This window comes from Chiloscyllium plagiosum, unplaced genomic scaffold (assembly GCF_037043375.1).
Source record: "Chiloscyllium plagiosum isolate Xiang-an unplaced genomic scaffold, Cpla_swu_hap1 HiC_scaffold_39, whole genome shotgun sequence".
Lineage (NCBI taxonomy): Eukaryota > Metazoa > Chordata > Chondrichthyes > Orectolobiformes > Hemiscylliidae > Chiloscyllium > Chiloscyllium plagiosum.
The window spans coordinates 18962260-18984425 of NW_028270177.1; the positions used below are offsets into that span (position 1 = coordinate 18962260).

Sequence of the window (22166 nt, forward strand, 5' to 3'; positions counted from 1 at the left end):
GTCGAGGTTAAAACATTGAATGATGTCAAGACTGAATTGGATATAGCACTTGGGACTAAAGGATCAAAGGACATGGTATAAAAGTGGTAACAGGCTGTATTGGATAACCAGCCACATTCATTATAATGGGGGAGCAGGCTTGAAGGGCCAATGGAGTATTCCTGCTCCTATTTTCTATGTTTCTCTTTATGGATTATATATCCTCTCTTGAATAGAGAGACCAAAACTGCACATAATACCAAGGCCCTGTATAACTGCAGTAAGACATCCTTAATTTTGAACTCAAATCCTCTTGTAATGAAGGCCAATCCTTACTGCTTGTTACACCTACCTACTACTTTCACTTACTGGTGTGCAAGGATATCCAGATCTTTTTGTACACCCACAATTCCCAAAATATCATCATTTAAATAATACTCTGCCTTTCTGTTCTCACACTAAAAGTTATTTACATTGCATTTGGCTCCCTGATCCAAGTCATTATATATTCTGTGAATAGCTGCAGCCCTTGTGGTACACAACTAGTCATTGCCTGCCATCTGGAAACAGATCCATATAATCCCCCTCATTCGTTCCAGTTTGTAATCCATGTCAGTATATTATTCTCAGTCCTATGTGGTTTGCTCACTAGCTTCTTATGTGAGACCTTAACATAAATCTCTTAACACATACCACATCCACTGGTTCTCCCTCATCTATTCTACTAGCTACATTCTCAAAAAAGCTCCAGTGGATTAATTAAGCATGTTTTGCCTTTCATAATCCCATGCTGATATTGCCTAGTCCCGTGAATGCTTTCCAAGCATTTTGCTTTCATGTATTTCATGTGTGGGTGGCACGGTGGCACAGTGGTTAGCACTGCTGCCTCACAACGCCTGAAATCCGGGTTCAATTCCCGCCTCAGACGACTGACTGTGTGGGGTTTGCACGTTCTCCCCGTGTCTGCATGGGTTTCCTCCGGGTGCTCCGGTTTCCTCCCACAGTCCAAAGATGTGCAGGTCAGGTGAATTGGCCATGCTAAATTGCCTGTAGTGTTAGGTAAGGGGTAAATGTAGGGGCATGGATGGGTTGCGCTTCGGCGGGTCGGTGTGGACTTGTTGGGCTGAAGGGCCTGTTTCCACGCTGTAATGTAATGCAATCTAAAATCTAATCTATTTCATATTGGACTCTAGTATTTTCCCTATTGCTGATACTGAATCTGCTCAAGATTGACTTAGACAGACCTCTGATTGACATGGGAGTCAAGGATTATGGGATCACGTTGGAAAGTGCACTTAAGGCTACATCTGATAAGGCCGGCTACTTGCGGAGCGTTTCAGAGAACACCTCTGGGACACCCGGACCAACCAACCCAACCACCCTGTAGCTCAACATTTCAATTCCCCCTCCCACTCCACCAAGGATATGCAGGTCTTTGGACTCCTCCATCGTCAGACCACAACAAAACGACGGTTGGAGGAAGAACGCCTCATCTTCCGCCTAGGAACCCTCCAACCACAAGGGATGAACTCGGATTTCACCAGTTTCCTCATTTCCCCTCCCCCCACCCTGTCTCAGTCAAATCCATCGAATTCAGCACCGCCTTCCTAACCTGCAATCTTCTTCCCGACCTCTCCGCCCCCACCCCAGTCTGACCTATCACCCTCACCTTGACCTCTTTCCACCTATCACATTTCCGACGCCCCTCCCCCAAGTCCCTCCTCCCTACCTTTTATCTTAGCCTGCTGGACAAACTTTCCTCATTCCTGAAGAAGGGCTTATGCCCGAAACGTCGATTCTCCTGTTCCCTGGATGCTGCCTGAACTGCTGCGCTTTTCCAGCAACACATTTCCAGCTACATCTGATAAGTCACAATCTTATTGAATGGGAGAACAGACACGAGGGGCTGAATAGAGTCATAGACTCAGAGAAACAGACCTTTCAGCCCAACTCATCCATAGCAAGCAGCTTTCCTGGACTAAATTAGTCCCATTTTCCAGCATTAGGTCCATATTCCTCTTAACCTTTGCTATCCATGTACTGTTTGAAACATGTTTTAAATGTTGTAACTATACCTGCATCTATCACTTCCTCTGGCAGGTCAATCCACATACAAACCACCCTCTGTGTGAAAATGTTGGCCTTTTAAATCTTGCCCCTCTCACCTTAAAGGGAGAAAGTGAGGACTGCAGATGCTGGAGATTAGAGCTGAAAAATGTGTTGCTGAAAAAGCGCAGCAGGTCAGGCAGCATCCAAGGAGCAGGAGAATCGACGTTTCGGGCATAAGTCCTTCTTCAGGAATGAGGAGGGTGTGCCAAGCAGGCTAAGATAAAAGGTAGGGAGGAGGGACTTGGGGAGGGGCGTTGGGAATGTGATAGGTGGAAGGAGGTTAAGGTGAGGTTGATAGGCCGGAGAGGGGGTGGGGGCGGAGAAGTCGGGAAGAAGATTGCAGGTCAAGAAGGCGGTGCTGAGTCCGAGGGTTGAGACTGAGATAAGGTGGGGGGAGGGGAAATGAGGAAGCTGGAGAAATCTGCATTCATCCCTTGCGGTTGAATGGTTCCCAGGCATCATGTTGCCATGTTCTGGCGATGGAGGAGGCCAAGGACCTACATGTCCTTGGCGGAGTGGGAGTGGGAGGGGGAGTTAAAGTGTTTAGCCATGGGGCGGTTGGGTTGGTTGGTGCGGGTGTCCCAGAGGTGTTCTCTGAAAAGTTCCGCAAATAGGCCACCTGTCTCCCCAATGTAGAAGAGGCCACATCGGGTGCAGTAAATGATGTGTGTGGAGGTGCAGGTGAATTTGTGATGGATATGGAAGGATCCCTTGGGGCCTTGGAGCCCGAAACGTCGATTCTCCTGCTCCTTGGAAGCTGCCTGACCTCCTCTCACCTTAAACCTATGCCCTCAAGCTTTGGACTCCCCTACATTGGGGAAAAGACCTTGGCTATTCACTTTATGTATGCTCCTCATGATTTTATAAAACTCTATGAGGTCACCCCTCAGCCTCTGATTCTCGAGGGCAAAAACGTCCCAACCTAGCAAGCTTCTCCTTCTAATTCAAACCGCCCAGTCTCGGTAATCTTTTTGACACCCTTCCAGTTTAGTAACATTCTTTCCATGGCAGGGCGACCAGAATTGTAAGCAATCCTCCAAATATCGCCTCAACAATGTCTTGTACAGCCATAACATGACGTTCTGACTCCTGTACACAATGGTGTGACCAATGAAATGCCCTAATCCTTTGCTCTCAGCTGTGCTGTATTGACCACAATGGACAAGAATATGGCTGGCAAGAAGGTTTCATGTATATCTTAGCAAGTTGAATATATTGGCTGTTGCCTTCATCAGGATTTTGATGTTTTGAACTGTTACGTCATAGAGTAAGGAAGAAGACTTGCATATATGTAATACTTTACAAGTTCTCTGAGAGATATCCCCAAGGAGTTCGATATGATTCTTAGAGCTAAAGGATCAAAGGGAGAAAGTGAGCACAAGGGATTGGGTTGGATGATCAGCCATGATCATATTGACAGGTGGAGCAGGTTTGAAGGGCCTAATCCTGCTCCATTATTTCTATGTTTCTAAGTACTTCACCAACAACTTGAATTGTTTGATGAATTATGGCAGCCTTTATACAGATGACAAGTTACCACAGGCAAGAAATAAGATCAGTAAGGTCCAAATTCTCCCCCTGTGGCAGGGTACAAACATTATTAAAGCCGTGTAAAAGCAAAATTGAGCTTACTCTGGACCAGGATTTCATTTCATTCCCAGTAAGTAACATTCTATTTGTAAGCAGTTGTGCTAGCCATACATCTTGAAGCAACCACCAAACTCTCAAGGGGCAACTTGGGATGGGCAATACATGGTGGCCAGCCAGCAGCACCCACATCCCATGAGTGAATAAAAAAGCACAAAATATGATTTGATGCATTTAAGTTAAAAAAGCCACCAGGTATTTTAGATTTGTCATAACACAAGACAGCTCTGAGAATCAAAATGACCCGAGTTCTTATATGATTTCCTCACCGATGAAAATGATTTTACATCTCTCTTAATTTCAGAGACCAGGAATTATATTTCACATAATCTTCCACTAAATCCAAAATCTTCCTCGAGAATTTTAAACAGAACAGTTTCAATTAAATTCTTGGAGTTGCTTTCTTCCAGGCAGATGGAGAACACTCCACTACACTCACAATTTGTGTCTTGTAGAGAATCTGAGAGTCAAATATTCTATCATCTGAACAGGGATAACACCTTCAGATTCAGATCAGTGCTTACTGATTCATAGATGGCAGGTAGCATGGATCATGTTCAAAGTTGATCAGCATGGTCTGGAACAGAACCAATTATGCAACACCAGAATGTAATGACTGCACTGCAGGAAAATACATAAAGATTAAGGAGTAAAATCCCAACCTGTTTCTTCTTTCAAGCACTTTGATCCTGTTGCATGAAAACAACTTGAAAGCTTTTGGTCACCAGCATTTGGGATTGTTGACAAGAGGTGTAATGCACAGCAACTTGTTAAACATCAGACTATTGTCAAATGCATAATGTTGCAGAGCAGCTGTAACTCAAAAAAGACAATAAAGCATATGGTGGGTAGTGTTGTTGGAAACCTGATTTGTTGTTTCACAGAAAATGAAATAACTTGAAAGGGAAAGTAAAAAGCCTGAACTAATCTGTACATGTGAACCTTTATCACAGTGAAATTAATTTTGAAAATTAAGATGATTTTCTGGATCTGCCTACCCTGAACTGTTGTCAGGATTTAGAGTCATGGAGTCATAGAGATGTACAGCACAGAAACAGGCGCAGCAGTCCAACTTGTCCATGCCGACCAGATATCCTAAATTAATCTAGTCCCGTTTGCCAGCATTTGGCCATATCCTTCTAAATCTTTCCTATTCATATACCCATCCAGATGCCTTTTTAAATGTTGTAATTGTACCAGCCTCCACCACTTCCTCGGGCAGCTCATTCCATATATGCACCACACTCTGTGTGAAAAAGCTGCCCCTAAGGTCTTTTTTATATCTTTCCCTCTCACCTTCAACCCATGCATTTTAGTTTTGGACTCCTCTACCCTAAGAGGCTGTTCATCATATCCATGCCCCTCATGATTTTATGAACCTCTGTAAGGTTACCCCTCAGTTTCCGACACTGCAGGGAAAATAGCCCCAGCCTAATCAGCCTCTCCCTATAGCTCAATCCCTCCAACACTGGCAACATCCTTGTAAATAGTTTCTGAACCCTTTCAAGTTTAACAACATCCTCCAGGATACCAGAATTGAATACAGCATTCCAAAGTGGCCAAACCAATGTCCAATTTGATCTCCTTTTTTGTTAAGAATTTGTTGCTTTGCAGTGACTGGGTACTGCAAGACATTTTCAGTCAATGATGAGTGTTATACCTACTTGTACATACCTAGCTGAATAATCCAGAGAATGTGAGCTCAAGTCCCCTCATGGTCATTTGAAAATTCAGTTATTTAAAAAATATTTGTGCTGCTGGGAGGAAAAGGATGATCAGAAGGTGACAAATTCTACTCCTGCACCTATTGTCTATTGTCTAAATTGTCGTAAACTCCAAACTGGTTCATTAATGTCCTTTAGGAGAGGACGACTCATCTGCTCTCCATAGCACTCGAATCACTTACTTATTTGCCTTTGAATGTCCCTTTAATGCAGGCATTTGCAAACCATTCAAGATGTACCAAAATGCTTTCTATAAGGCGTTCCGGCTACAGCCTCTCAGGACAGATAGAGCTGAATAATAAATACCAGACATGCCAGTGACATCTATATCCTCAGTATGTGTTCAAAAAGAAAGGTGCAGGCATGTGAAAGGGTGCGTCTATTAATGATTCACACTGAGTCTGCACAAATGGTGTATTAGTCACAATGTGTCACAACAACCCCTTGTTCCATTGCACTATGTGTAAAGATTGTTGGATTGACATGTTGCATGCAAGGCGGATTCATGATTTGGTAGCAGCATCCCAGGATCTGTAAAATATACAGCTCCCTGAAATAAAATCGTGACAGAGTTCCATTCTACAATAAAGATAAATCAAAGTACAGGCTTTGTAAGGAAATTTACATGTTGATTGAGTAGAGACAATCTCGTACTCAACAAGCCCTCTATTATTTCAGCTCTTGTAATGTGATTCCACCTACCTTCACAAAACTAATTATATCTTAGTCCTACATCAAACAACAAATTTTTGAACAATATGATAAAGTTACCTAATGATTGAAACCCTTTGAATACATTTTAAAATCGGGAGGGAAAAGGCAACATTTTGACATTCCCTGTGGCCTTTATTCTTGTACAAAGTCAAAATAGTAACAGTTACTGATGTTTTTTTTTAGATTAGATTAGACTATTTATAGTGTGGAAACAGGCCCTTCAGCCCAACAAGTCCACACCGACCCGCCGAAGCGCAACCCACCCATACCCCTACATTTACCCCTTTAACCTAACACTACGGGTAATTTAGCATGGCCAATTCACCTAACCCGCACATCTTTGTGACTGTGGGAGGAAACCGGAGCACCCGGAGGAAACCCACGCAGACACGGGGAGAACATGCAAACTCCACACAGTCAGTCGCCTGAGGCGGGAATTGAACCCGGGTCTCTGGCGCTGTGAGGCAGCAGTGCTAACCACTGTGCCACCGTGCCGCCCACAAATGGTGTATTAGTCACAATGTGTCACAACAACCCCTTGTTCCATTGCACTATGTGTAAAGATTGTTGGATTGACATGTTGCATGCAATGTTGTTGCACTCAATGTTGTTGAGTTGTAAACAAGATTTAACGTTTGTGAGCTGTGCTTCATATTATTAGGTTTAGAAGAAACTACCACCATCTCTAAGCTAAGGTTCTTACTACCTGCCAAATCGCCACCAAATGGTAACAAGAAAACGCAGGGGCAAGAAATGGGATCACAGCCAAGCTCTGAATCTTACATTACCAACATTAGCAATGCAATTACAATTATCTGCAATTGGCAGGGCTGTTTGCTAATGGCATACACTGGAAAATCCTAGCCCCTGATGAATTCTTCACTGACATAAAACTTAACAATCTAACATTTGTGCATCATAACAAACAGAATTGGAAAGAAATCAATTTATAAACTTAAAAAGAAAGACTTTCATAGGGCACTTTCTAAAATACCCCTTAGCAGTGATAGGCTTTAAGACTCTTATGGAATCATAGAAATATAGAGCAGGAGGAGACCATTCAGCCCTTCAAGCCTGCTCCACCATTCATCACAAACATGGCTGACCATCCAACTCAATTTCTGGATCAGTGGTGCTGGAAGAGCACAGCAGCATCCAACGAGCAGCGAAATCGACGTTTCGGGCAAAAGCCCTTCATCCAACTCAATAGCCTAATCCTGCTTTCTCCCCATAACCTTTGATCCCATTCACCCCAAGTGCTGTATCTAGCTACCTCATGAATACATTCAAGGTTTTAGCATCAGCTACTTCCTTTGGAAATGAATTCCACAGATATAGAATTGTGAGGATCTGATAGGAGGTTGATTCTCTTTCTCTTCTGCTAAAATATTTCAGCGGCCAGGGATGCAGATAATGCTGAAGAGAAGATTCTGTCAGGGGAGGGGTCCCATGTCAAGGTGGACATTTCTAAATTGGTGGAACAGAGCCTCAGGGCTAAATCTTACATTTTTTTTTGATTAAGTGTGAGTTGCTGTGAGCTTTTGGAGGAGATGGGGAACAGGATCCAGCCTTCATCAGACAGAATGAGACCTAAGGCGACCTGCCTAACATCTCAATAAAATACAAAAGGTGCTGCCACCACCAGACTGATACCCGCTCTGTACCCCCTCTGCCCTGTCATACTCCAGGTCCAGTAAGGCTATCCTACCTATCAAAACTTGAATGCTTTTGCCTGTTGATTTATGCATTGTATTTAAACTGTTGCTTCTTATTAATTTTAAAATTACTTCACACCAGCATTTTGGGTAATCTGCGATTCCTGAACTTACACCTGACATGGGGGCCACCCATACCCAGGTGACACCGGGCAGTATGGCTGGAGCTTTTCCATGTGCATTTCCCAGCAACCAGCATGTTTGTGAAACTGAGCTCCTTCGTTTCCACCCTTGGGCTTTGGGTATCATGTTGATTCATTCACAGATGACTGCTCAGTTCAGTATTGGGAAAGTGACAACTACACCTGGAACTGAACTCACAGTGATTATTTTGGGTGATCTTGTACAACAGGTGAGTCAACAGGAAGGAGCCTTGTTTCTGTGTGACGGTGACAAAAATGGCAGTTGTACAGGCTTCTCTTTCCAAATCTCCAAAAATGAAAAAAAGCGCAGCCGAAGGAAGAGAAAAGTAGAAAGCAAACTAGTTGTACAACCTAGATGGCAAGATCCCAAAGTGAGGCTACTTGATCCTTCCATGAATAGTAATCCAGAGTCCCTAATGCTCTGGAGATATGGGTTTAAATTCCACCACGGCCCATGGTGAAGTTTGAATTCAGTAAAAAATCTGCAATTAAAAGTTAGCTTAATGATAACCATATTACTGCTGTCAATTGTCATAACAACCCATCAGCTTCTTTAATGTCCTTTACAAAAGGAAACCTGCTGTCCTTATGCAGTCTGGCTTACACGTGACTCCAGACCCACAGCAATGTGGTTGACTCTTGCCCGAAACATCAATTCTCCTGCTCCCCGGATGCTGCCTGACCTGCCGTGCTTTTCCAGCACCACACTCTTGACTCTGAAACGGGCTAGCATGCCACTCCATTCAAGCAGCAGTAAATGCTGGCCCTGCAGTGACACCCAAATCCCACAAACGAATACATAACAGTGGACAGTGACAGTGACAGTGGAGGAACAATGGCAGATATTTCTGTGTATAATGCAGAAGATGCAGGATCAGTTCATTCCAAAAAGAAAGAAAGATCCTAGGAGGAGGCATGGGTGGCCGTGGCTGATGAGGGAAGTTAAGAAACATATAAAGTTAAAAGAGAAAAAGTATAACATAGCAAAGATTAGTGGGAAAACGGAGGACTGGGAAGCTTTTAAAGAACAACAGAGGATTACTAAGAAGGAAATACGCAGAGAAAAAATGAGCTACGAAGGTAAACTGGCCAATAATATAAAGGAGGATAGTAAAAGCTTTTTTAGGTATGTGAAAGGCAAAAAAATGGTTAAGACTAAAATTGGGCCCTTGAAGACAGAAACAGGGGAATATATTACGGGGAACACAGAAATGGCAGAAGAATTGAATTGGTACTTCAGATCTGTGTTCACTGGGGTAGACACAAGCAATCTCCCCGAGGTAACAGTGGCTGAAGGACCTGAACTTAAGGGAATTTATATTTGCCAGGAATTGGTGTTGGAGAGACTGTTAGGTCTGAAGGTTAATAAGTCCCCGGGGCCTGATGGTCTACATCCCAGGGTATTGAAGGTGGCGGATCGAGAAATTGTGGATGCATTGGTGATTATTTTACAGAGTTCGATAGATTTGGGATCAGTTCCTGCGGATTGGAGGGTGGCTAATGTTGTACCACTTTTTAAAAAAGGTGGGAGAGAGAAAACAGGAAATTATAGACCAGTTAGTCTGACGTCAGTGCTGGAGTCTATTATAAAGGATGAAATTACGACACATCTGGATAGTAGTAACAGGATAGGACAGAGTCAGCGTGGATTTATGAAGGGGAAATCATGCTTGACTAATCTTCTGGAATTTTTTGAGGATGTAACTCTGAAGATGGACGAGGGAGATCCAGTAGATGTAGTGTACCTGGACTTTCAGAAAGCTTTTGATAAAGTCCCACATAGGAGGTTAGTGAGCAAAATTAGGGCGCATGGTATTGGGGGCAAAGTACTAACTTGGATTGAAAGTTGGTTGGCTGACAGGAAACAAAGAATAGTGATAAACAGCTCCATTTCGGAATGGCAGGCAGTGACCAGTGGGGTACCGCAGGGATTAGTGCTGGGACCGCAGCTTTTTACAATATATATTAATGATATAGAAGATGGTATTAGTAATAACATTAGCAAATTTGCTGATGATACTAAGCTGGGTGGCAGGGTGAAATGTGAGGAGGATGTTAGGAGTTACAGGGTGACTTGGACAAGTTAGGTGAGGGGTCAGATGCATGGTAGATGCAGTTTAATGTGGATAAATGTATGGTTATCCACTTTGGTGGCAAGAACAGGAAGGCAGATTACTACCTAAATGGAATCAATTTAGGTAAAGGGGCAATACAAAGAGATCTGGGTGTTCTTGTACACCAGTCAATGAAGGCAAGCATGCAGGTACAGCAGGTAGTGAAGAAAGCTAATAGCATGCTGGCCTTCATAACAAGAGGGATTGAGTATAGAAGCAAAGAGGTTCTTCTGCAGCTGTACAGGGCCCTGGTGAGACCACACCTGGAGGATTGTGTGCAGTTCTGGTCTCCAAATTTGAGGAAAGACATTCTGGCTATTGAGGGAGTGCAGCGTAAGTTCACGAGGTCAATTCCTGGAATGGAAGGACTACCTTTTGCTGAAAGACTGAAGCAACTGGGCGTGTATACCTTTGAATTTAAAAGACTGAGAGGGGATCTGATTGAGACATATAAGATTATTAAAGGATTGGACACTCTGGAGGCAGGAAACATGTTTCCGTTGATGGGCGAGTGCCGAACCAGAGGACACAGCTTAAAAATATGGGGTAGACCATTTAGGACAGAGATGAGGAGAAACTTCTTCACCCAGAGAGTGGTGGCTGTGTGGAATGTTCTGCCCCAGAGGGTGGTGGAGGCCCAGTCTCTGGATTCATTTAAGAAAGAGTTGGATAGAGCTCTCAAGGCTAGTGGAATCAAGGGTTATGGAGATAAGGCAGGAACAGGATACTGATTAAGGATGATCAGCCATGATCATATTGAATGGTGGTGCAGGCTCGAAGGGCAGAATGGCCTACTTCTGCACCTATTGTCTATTATCTATTGTGCCAAACAAGAGATCCAATGGCATACAGACCCAATGTCCTTTTCTCCAGGACTGCAAAACAATGGTACTTTTCCTACAATCTTAAGTTCTTGAAAGCAATTGTTTTATCAAGGAAGGTAGGACAATTAGAAGGCAGAATAACATTTGCCTGAAGTTGTGAAGTGTGGAAAATATGGCATTGGAAGACTTAAAACCATGACGAGTCCATTCATGTCGTGGCACAAAGACTACAATGTAGCAGAAAAACTGCCTAATGTACCCAGTTCCAACATGACAAAAGAACCCTATCTGGCAGGTCAATCCAATGTGATCATTCACTGGAAGAAGAGGTTCTTCATATCATGTGTCTGAAATGTTTACTTTTTCTCATCATTTCCCTTGTTGTCATATCTTGGCACATCTTAAAACAGGCTCATGGATTAATCTTATCTGTGCCTCTTAATATTGCACACACCTCTGTTAGATCTTCTCTCCGTCACTTGACTTCAAAGCCAAAGAACCACACCTTCTTTCTTGCAACTCAATCCCTTTAATCTTGTGATAAAGTTCATGGTTCAAGTCTTTGTGGTAGCTCCATAGCGTGTTTTTATCAAAACTGAACACAACACTGAAGGGAATAGCCAAGGTGCCATCCCATTTTAGCAATCGCACCATCCTGACTTAGTACACTTAGTTATTGAATATTGCTTATTACTGCCCCTTTGTACTTCAACATGTGTCTCATGTTAATCTGCCCTCACATCCTGCATTCAGACATTAGGTAGACTTGGCATACCAGGTTGTTTATATGTCCACTGCCAACTTGACCACCGATCAGAGCCTTGTGACTAGTAACTGGTTTGGGACTGTTAATGGTTGCTGGCCTCAAGCCTTCTGTCTGTCTGCTGTTGGATACTGGCAGCCAGCCACAAATTTCCGTAGGAGACTGCAAATAGGCTGATCTTATTTCCCTGACTTTCCTTGCATTGCTGTCCTACACCTCAATCCAAATCAAATCAACAAAAAATTGTAAGAAATAGGAACACGTGTAGCCTATTCAGCCCCTTGAGCCTGCTCTGTCATCCAAAAAGATCATGGTTGATCTGATTGTGGCCCCAACATTACTTTACTGCCTGTCATTCCCCAACCCTCACACTCATAACCCATGACTCCCTTGTAGGTTAAAAATCTGTCCTTGGATATTTTCAATAATCTAGCCTCTAGTGCTCTCAGCAATAGAGAATTCCAAAGATAAGCAACCCACTGAGAGAAAGAAAAGTCGCTCTTTCAAATTTAAAGAGGAAACCCTTTATAATTATTTTTAAAAAGTGTTCCCTCGTTCTCCCGAGAGCACGGTACTCCCATGGGGCAGCACGGTAGCTCAATGGTTAACACTGCCGTCTTACAGGACGGGGACCCCAGGTTTGATTCCACCCTTGGACGAATGTGTGGAGTTTGCACAATCTCCCCATGTCTGTGTGGGTTTCCTCTAGGTCCTCTGGTTTCCTCCCACAGTGGAGAAAGTGAGGACTGCAGATGCTGGAGATCAGAGCTAAAAAATGTGTTGCTGGAAAAGCGCAGCAGGTCAGACAGCATCCAAGGAGCAGGAGAATCGACGTTTCGGGCATAAGCCCTCCTTCAGGAATCCTGAAATTCCTGAAGAAGGGCTTATGCCCGAAACGTCGATTCTCCTGCTCCTTGGATGCTGCCTGACCTGCTGCGCTTTTCCAGCAATACATTTTTCAGCTCTTTCCTCCCACAGTCCAAAGATGTGTAAGACTGGTGGATTAGCCATGGGAAGTGGAGGGTTACAGGGACAGGGTAGGAAGGTGGAGTTGGGTAGGATGCTCTTCGAAGGGTTAGTGTGAACTTGTTGGGCCTCGGGGCCTGCTTCCACACAGTGGGGATTCTTTGATTCTAGTTTTTGATTCCTCCACAAGGGGAAATCTCCTATCTGTATCTATCCTGTTGAGTTGACAGATGTGTTACTGAAATGTGACATTGACAGTAAAGGTTGTGAGATTTAGCTAGAGTCTAAATTGGACTAATGGAGGGACAATTCCATTTGCTTTAAGCGAAGAGAGGAATTCAACCAAGTTGTGTGTTTGTGCACTTTTAAATACTCTAGAAATAAAAGTATATTTTGCCACGAGTGTTCTAATTCTTCAGAAGAATAACTTGTATTCATCTTTCAGAATTGGTATTATTCAACCTATTGCATGGAATAAGTATTCATCAATGTAGGTTTTAAATGTCAAAACCTAGTTAAAAAATCCTACAAATATTTTTCAAATAAGATCATCAAAACAGCAGTAGCTGTGATGCTGATAATCTCTCAGTTGTACACGCCATCATTGATAATGGCAATGTATTCAGTGGGGAAATGAATATTTTTCTGTACAGTACCAATAAACAAGGGAGCCTCAAAGTCTGTCAGTTTCCTCACTGGCTCAGAAGCTATGTACCCAAGAGATTCTGATCGCCCACATTGACAGGAAGACTCTAACTTTGATCAATGCTTTCATCTTAATCAGAGGGGTGTGAGGGGTGAGCCTAAACATCTACAGCTTAGAGAAAAGTGAGAAATAATCAGCTGACCACCTTTGCCTGGTTGCTATCTCTTGCAAACTGCTGGGTTTTCAATTTATTCATCCATGGGATATTATGGGAATCAATGGCTCAATCAGCATTTATAGCCCACCCTTAATTGCCCTAAATCATGATGGTGACTGAGTTCTTGAAGCTTGAGGTCAAGGTACACCCACAGTGCTGCTAGATAGAAAGCAAGGAGAGGGTGAGGCTGTACAGTTGTTGGCCACCTACCCCGGTTGAACATGAAGCTGATGACCCCTATAGAGTCATAGGGATGTACAGCACGGAGACAGACCCTTCGGTCCAACTTGTCCATGTCAACCAGATATCCCAAATTAATCTAGTCCCATTTGCCAGTACTTGGCCCATAACCCTCTACATAAAGGCTGGAATTGACAATCCTCCCTCCTGGAGAGTTTGGCACTGAGGGAAGGGGTGTTTATCAGATAGGGAGTGGCAACTGGGAACCCCACTGCTTACCTGCCTATGCTCCAGTCAAGGCTTCTTGCCCACACCATTCAATGCCCTTAAATGGGCAATTAGTGTCCATTTCTCAGGACATTATTCTCCATCACTGGCATTTCACCAGTCACTGGGCAGTCCTCACACAGGGTTAATGGGAACAAACCCAGTCAGGGATACTCATGAGCTTTTGTGGAGGTAGTGATCCATTGTTCAAAGGTAATCAGTGCCTGAATGAGGGAGCCAGCATCGGGAAGAGGGTAGACCTTTTGAATCCAGTCTACTCTCTGCCCTTTTTCCTCCCTCGCTCAGCAGTGACCTGGGTCTGTCGCTGATCCTAGGCTGCAATTTCCCCCAGTATATTAGGTGCAGCTGCCACAGCTCCCCTTGGAACTGACTGCAATGACCCCCACTAACTGGAGGGAGAGGGATTTCCACCCTTGGTGTCCCTGATCGTTGTAATATTTCCAGCTGGACTTCTCCAGAGGAGGTGACAAGAAGTTTCCCACCAGGTATCCAAGCCCATACCAGACCATCTCACTTCAGTCCCACCTGAAGAATGGCCTTACATTTGAGGGAGATCAGTATCAGGAACATCCTGAATAAGGGACCCAGAAGATCAGAGATAAAACACAGCCTTTAATTGCAACTTCTTCTCACATGCCTGTGAATAATTTCAATCACTCTTTGTCGTTTTGCTAAAATCTACCTTCATTTGACATTCCATCTTCAGACAATTCAAGTTTCAAGAGAAATGGTTACAGCAACAAAGTAAGAACAGAAAATGTTGGGAATATTCAGCAGATTTGGCACCATCTGTGTCCCTCCAGCATCTGCTGTGTGTGTTTCTGGAGAGTTAGAAGAAGTGGGTGACAGAGAGCATATGAGATCTTTTGGGTGTCTAGCCCACTGCCTTTCGGCCCACCCTATTCTGGTCCTCATCATACAGTGAGATATTGAGAAAAGGGTTAAGTAAGCAATTACTTGAAGGTTAGTTACTAAGCATGTGCATAAAGAGCTACTGTGCCACAGATCTTATGAAACTGGGAGCTGAGTCTATAGGTTATAAGAGATTCTCACTCTGCATCCCACATCTGTGGGCGGCACGGTGGCACAGTGGTTAGCACTGCTGCCTCACAGCGCTAGAGACCCGGGTTCAATTCCCGCCTCAGGCGACTGATTGTGTGGAGTTTGCACATTCTCCTCATGTCTGCGTGGGTTTCCTCCGGGTGCTCCGGTTTCCTCCCACAGTCCAAAGATGTGCAGGTCAGGTGAATTGGCCATACTAAATTGCTCGTAGTGTTAGGTAAGGGGTAAATGTAGGAGTATGGGTGGGTTTCGCTGCGGCGGGTCGGTGTGGACTTGTGGGGCGAAGGGCCTGTTTCCACACTGTAATGTAATCTAATGTAATGTAATCTAATCTAATCTGTAGTTATGTTTCAGCAGAATGGGGAAATGTTAGAAATGCAATAGTTTATACACAAGGGAATGGGGGGATTAAAAAGAGAAGGAAAACGGAAGGATTTGATAGGGTGGAACAGGGGAGAGATTGAATGACAAAAGGAATTATGATGCAAGGCAAAAGTGAGTGGCAGTGTGACAAATGAAGGGTGAAAATGGTAAAAGCCAAATACTGTGGGATGTTGGAAATCTGAAATAAAGACAGAAAATTCTGCAAAAACTCATCTGATCTGGCAATATCTGCAGAGAGACAATCAGGGTTAATGTTTCAAGAAGGGTTTTGAGGAAGGATCACATCACACTCTGCACTGATGCTGCCGGATCTACTGAGTTTCTGTTTTCGTAAGGGACAAGAAGAGATGGCTGGAGGAGATGTGAATTGCAGAATGATGTATGCAAGAACACGGAAGCAATTAAAAACAAATCCTACAAGGAGAAAGGAGTCAATATGGAGACAGATTACAATCCAAAATTGTGAAATTCAGTGTTGAGCCCAGAAGCTGTGAAGTGCAAATTCTTGTGCACAATTAGGAGTTTATTTATATTCTCTTATTTTCCAGAATGTGAGGGCCTAATGTGAGAAGTTAATATAGAGAACAGCTTGCTTTATCAAGTTGCTTACATTCTACTGAGATTATTAATTTTATTGGTACTTTATTTTGCATCACTGGAGAGACTCAATGGAACCTCACAGAATTCTCCAGTCACTATATCTGCAACCAGGGTTTAACCAGGGTAGAGGATGTAACAAACCAGGTTTCAAAAAATCCTGCTTCACCAGTTTAGATCTTAAAAACATTTAGATAAATTGGGTTGTTTGTAGATATTGTGAAGGAATTGTTTGTTTGTATGATTTATGTGTGCATTTGTATGTCATCTGATTTCTGCATTTGCATTTTGTGGTGTTTATTCATGTGTTTATGTTGTTTATATGCCTCAATAAAATGTTTGAAACTCAGCTAAGTGTCTCTTCAATTCCTTCAAGGTTTTTTTACATAATTCTTCTCACCGTCAGCCAAATGTACAGACCTAATTCATTCAGGGCCCACACTCTTTCCATAAGCTGACTTCATTAATATCATGTAAATTTAACATTAACAATGGGGAAAATGCAATTACAATCATAAGGGTTTGAACACAATGCCACACTATAGCCTTTCACACATACTCAACAGCAGCAATGATCAACTCTCAGCAACCAGTGACAGCCATTTCCAATCAGTAATGTCAACGTACTGCTACCCATGCTGGCTGCTCCCAACTGGGGAGGAGTTGGTCAATGGTAACTGGGATCAACTATTCCTGATTAATATCACAGACCAGTTGTCAACCATTTCAATGGATTGAGGAGTATTGTTTTTTACCTTTCTGGGGTAATCAGACGGGGAGGTACTATGTCTGGAGTTTATACTGAGCTTCGTTGGAATTGGAGGCCAGGGACAGAAAGGTTAGTCTGTGAACAAAGAGGAGAATTAAAATGACAGGGACTCAGGATCATGTTTGCAACTGAAGTTTACTTCATGCTTCGCTTTATACAGAAATGCTGGTTACTTCACTGTCACATGATAAACGTAATAGCTACACTGCTGAATGTCTCCAGACACAGAGTGTGCAACATCAATCAGGATTGTGGAGTTATACTTACTGAAGTGCTGTGCTCTTCAGAAACATTTGCAAAAATGTGGAGTGCAGACATTTTGCATTAAATCTGGCTCTCTCTATTCTGGATGGAGCTAAACTACAAATAACACGGTTTGAATTGCTAGGAAAATTCCACAGTGCTGTAATGACATAATGGCCCAAAAGGGAATAAGTGATGTAATCTCCACAACACACCAGCGACCGAAAGCCCAAATGGAACATATTTTAATACTGTGATTTGCTGTGATAGCTTTCCACCCTGTGAGACAGTGGAGGTGTATTGTTCATGTTCAACCTGCCTTGCAGACATAGCACAATAATCCCAGAGTGTATGCACAGCCAACAGCGATGGAAACATATTATTAAACAGCTCTACAAAATGAAACACGGTTGTTAACCCATGAGTTTCTGTATCAAAAGAGTATTTCCAATATCTCTGTGCAATGTGAAAAAAAGGCAGCTCCAGTAGACGAAACAGGGAAGGGGGTCACCACAATATGAACCGCTCAGTTTTACTGAAAATGATCTAAGCCAATTCCCTCAATTTACACATTCGACATTCAAATGAATTGGGACAATGAAAGCTGCACTGCTCCAAATAATCATTGTACAGACCTGAAGAGGTCAGTCAGGCTCTTAAAAGATCTGTTTTGCAATCGGAGCAAATTAACATGTGGGCCAGCTGTGGGGGCCTGCACCAACAGGTCAGACTCTGCTAAAAGAATAACAGGATCTCAATGTTACGGTAACCTGCAGATTGGCCAGCTACTTGTGACAAAGCAAAGATCGTTTCTGACTAGTGAATCATCATAAGTTACCAACAATTTGAGCCACACTGCAGTCAGGTCCATGAAAACATCACTTTGCCCTTACAAGCTCCCCTCCAAGCCACTCACCACACTGACTTGGAAATAAACTGTAATTTCTTCACTGTTGCTGGTCAAAACTCTAAAATTTCAGTCTTATCAGCATTGTGGGTCTACCTACAGCACATGAACTGCAGTGAGTCAAGAAGGCAACTTATCATTACCTTCTTAAGGACAACTAGAGAGGGACAGTAAATGCTGGACAGCCAGTGATGACCACATCCCACAAGTGAATGAAAAGAAAACATCAAAATTTTCAAGACATTGCTGTATATGCACATCGATTCCCATTGAACTCACCACAGCAAGTTCACTCTTGTACCTAACTGCATAGGTACCCTTGAATCAGATGATGATTGTTAATAACATGACAATTGTTAATTACTGCCAGTGAAGCTTTTTTTCCCCAGAAAGTGAACAATTAAGAGTGGCAAGTTTCATTCTTTCAGATTATGAACTGTTTTAGGAGATTTTCAATTGAAATATCTTATTTTCTCCCTTTCAGACTCTTCTTCATTTTGTTTTTCCTCCTAGTTTATTTTTTCTTTAGCATTATACAACAATGAAACACTGCAGATGCCAGAGATCTGAAATAAAATGGACTCACAAACTCCTAACATTCGCTTGTACCTGTGTTTTTGTTTTTGCCGCGGTTTACCTGTTATTTACTAGCTGTGCTACTTAACTCTGATCTGCCTGTATTGCTCACAAGACAAAGCTTTTCACTGTGCCTCGGTACACATGACAATAAATTCAATTCAATTCAATAAAAATAGAAAATACTGGGGAAATGCAGCAGTCCTAGCAGCACCTATGGAACAAGAAGCAAGAATTAATGATTCAGGTACTGACTTTTCAACAGCTACACATTTTCAAATCTGGCCCAATCAGGATGGAGGATTGCCAGATCTTGGATATTTCAGGATTTCCAGTTGTGTGGCTCAGGTCCAGCTGGGTCTAGTGGAGGTCAAGGATCCCTTGGATTGTGGAGCCAATGCAGTGCACAACTAAGGTGCTGAGTTACTTTTGAAAAAAAAGCCTCAATTAAGACTGATGCAAACAATAGTGAGTTTTTGGATACATCCAATGTTCAGGTTGCTGGGATTGATCTACCCCGCCTGCACCTCTGTGCATCTCCAGCCTGCTGCACTGAAAGGCTGGATCTCGATCAGCAACAGATGACTCAACTGGGCGTCCCCTGCTTCGATGAGTTGTTGTTACAGTCTCATCATTCACAGGGTAACCTGGTGTGCTGGAGTGTAAAGACGAGAGTTGTAAAAATCAATAGCACCTGCATGTTATTTCACATCATATCATGTCACTCAGCTGTTTCGCAAGAATGGGTATTGGTGCAAAATCCATTTCATTCACTCAGTCCCTCAATGCTTATGAGGTGATGAATAACTGCATGTCCTTTTTATTTCATTCATTCGTGGAGTGTGATATTTGCTGGCTGGGCCAACATTTATTACTCTTCCCAACTGAGCCTGAGGTGAAGGTAAGCTGCCGTCTTGAACCACTATAGTCTGTGTGGTGTATACCCACAGTGCTGTTAGGCAGAGAGTTCCAGGGCTCACCTATAATGGAGGAACAGTAATAGCGTTCCAAGTCAGGTTGCTGTGTGGCTTGGAGATGAACTTGCAGGTGATGTTCCTATCCATGTATCATCTTTGTCCTTCCCGGTGGTGGAGGTCACATGATTGGAGATTGCCAAAGGAGACATGGTGACTTATTGCAGTGTATCTTGTAGGTGGTACACACTGCTGCTACTCTGCATTGTTGATGATGGGAATGAATACTTAAGGTGGTGGATGTGGTGTTGGTCAATCTCCATAATAGTAATTAGAATCATAAAATCCCTACTGTAGGGAAAGAGGCTGTTCAGCCCAGCTTTTCTGCACTGACCCTCTGAAGAACATTCCACCCAAACCCCGCTATTGAGCTATGAAGGATTTTGAGACATTGAGACAATATTGATGTAGAAAAGAAACTTTGCAGTTCTTGATCTGAGTCACACCAGAAAAATGAAACTTAGGCCTGGAATGTCTGAAGAATGGTGGCAAGTGTCATAAAGCATGGGATACCTCCTATAAACAAACAGAAAAGCCCACCGAATCTTGTGTCAGTAAGGCACATAAATGGTCGCCTAGCAGATTTAATCATTACATCACTTCACGAGACAGTGACGTCTTGCCCCTCCTCAATTTGCTGGCCAATCAGAAGGCAGCAGGTACTGTGAGCAATAGTGCCACCTCAGGTTCCTGCTGGCACAGCAACGCCAAAGTCCAGGCACAGCATTCAAAGTAGGTGACTTTTCAGAGATGTGGGGAATGGTGGAGTGAGGGTAAAGAGGGGAGAGTTTCAGGAAAAGTCACAAGCAAGGTGGCTTTTAGCTGCCACACTGCTAACCCCACCCCAACCAGCCAGCCTCTAATCACCCCCAGATCGGGGCAAATCGTGCCCTCTTCTCCATCTTTGCCGACGCACATGCCCCCTCCACCCCCCCTTATCTTCCGTAACCTGGAATGTCAAGTTTGGGCTATCCCATTCAGACCCTAATTGATGTGGAGACATTAAAGTGGCAAATATCTCCCTGATACCCATGGAAATATCTGCCCTTCTCACCATCTTCCCTAATAAAGGAAGATTCCATCCAAACGTTTAAAAGAAGGCTGATTGGCCTAATTCTGTGCCTGCATCCTATCTAATAGGCCATATTTAACTGATCTTCAATCACCCCCTACACTGACACCCTCTTCAGTATGGCTCAGTCAGTAGTAATCATACCTCAAAACAGTTTAAAACCCAGGACAACATTTCATTCTCAATAAATGGCACTAAAATCAATGTATCAGAATGCAGGAATTTTGAGACCATTGACTCACATCATGACTCTCGATAAGACGCAACTTGGAATGTAATGGCATACATTCCACATGCTTGGATGGGTGCAGCTCCAACAAGACTCAAGAAACTAGTCATCCTTTAAAACAAAGCACCCCACTTCACTATCACACCATCCATCACCTGAAACATGTATTCCCTTTACCACCAGCACACAGAGTGTAGCATCTACAAGGTGCACTGTAATAACTCACCAAGACTCCTTTGATAGCAGCTCCAAGAATCTTCGGTCTCTGCAACAGATGCAGGTGTGCATGAACACCACCACTACCAAGCCTTAATTTTGAAATACATTGCTGTCCCTGCATGGTGTTTGGGTCAAAATCATGGAACTCATGCACTAACAGCAAGGTGGATGGACCTACATCAGATGGAGTGCAATTCTTTGACAAAGCAGCTTACCAGAATGGTGAGCGCAATTAGTGACAAGCATAAACACTAGGCTTGCCAACGATGCTAACCCCAAGGGTGGATTGGAAGTTAAAGCAACTATTTATCTCACTTGTTGTGTGTGGGAACTCACAGCTTGTTATTGGCTGCCACATTTTCCTCATAACCCTGCTGATCATTTCCTGAAGCCCTGCATCAACCCTTTTTGGGATATTAGGGGCTATGTTGTGCTAACATTTGACATGAATGAATGATATGCACTGATTTTCTGATCAGGCATCCCCTGTGTATGAGGCCTTGGTGATGGCTTGAAGCTTTGAAAGATTTTGCCAACTGAAAGCACTGCCAAAGCAACTTGTCAGCACTCGTGAAGAATCCAAGGAAAAGAGATTTATTGCATCGCAAAGTCTTTTTTTCCTGTTCTTGGAGTGCTCCGGTAGACTGAGCACAAGAGATAAAGATTTTCTTCAATGCAAAATATGATCCATTTTTGTTTTCAATCAAGTATTATAATTATGGTTCACGTTTACAGATTTAAAAAAACACTTGGCTTGCCCTTCAATCAATTGAAAAGAAAAATCCTTTAAAAGCCAAGGGGACTTTGTAGTCCATTCTTGTACTTGGAGGAAGTCCAGTTTAATTTTTTATTGTACCTCCTCTCTGATCTAGCGTAGTAATTTTCTTTAAAAACAGGAAGGAAATTGTCCAACTCATTCCAAGGCAGCACCACTGCCAATGTCAATTTATAGTTGAATACCAGGTCGACTAACAAGACAGATTCCAGGTGGAGTCTCTCTCACTTGAAGAATTTGCCATGGAAACTGAGAACCTATTGCATGGAATGGTTGTCACGGGTCTGTGTCACAACTGAACGATGAAGAGGATTCAGTATGCAACTCTTG

General features: G+C 43.1%; 1 long non-coding RNA gene across 1 annotated transcript in view; it reads right to left on the reverse strand.

Moving 5' to 3' along the window:
- The window catches only part of LOC148138632 (uncharacterized), a 134672-nt gene extending 117501 nt beyond the window's left edge, over window positions 1-17171 (reverse strand). The window contains exons 1-2 of the long non-coding RNA XR_015753791.1: window positions 17109-17171; window positions 16828-16916 (exon numbers count right to left, since the gene is read on the reverse strand). This is a non-coding gene — a long non-coding RNA (uncharacterized LOC148138632). The remainder of the gene's footprint in view (window positions 1-16827; window positions 16917-17108) is intronic.
- Window positions 17172-22166: the final 4995 nt, after the last annotated feature.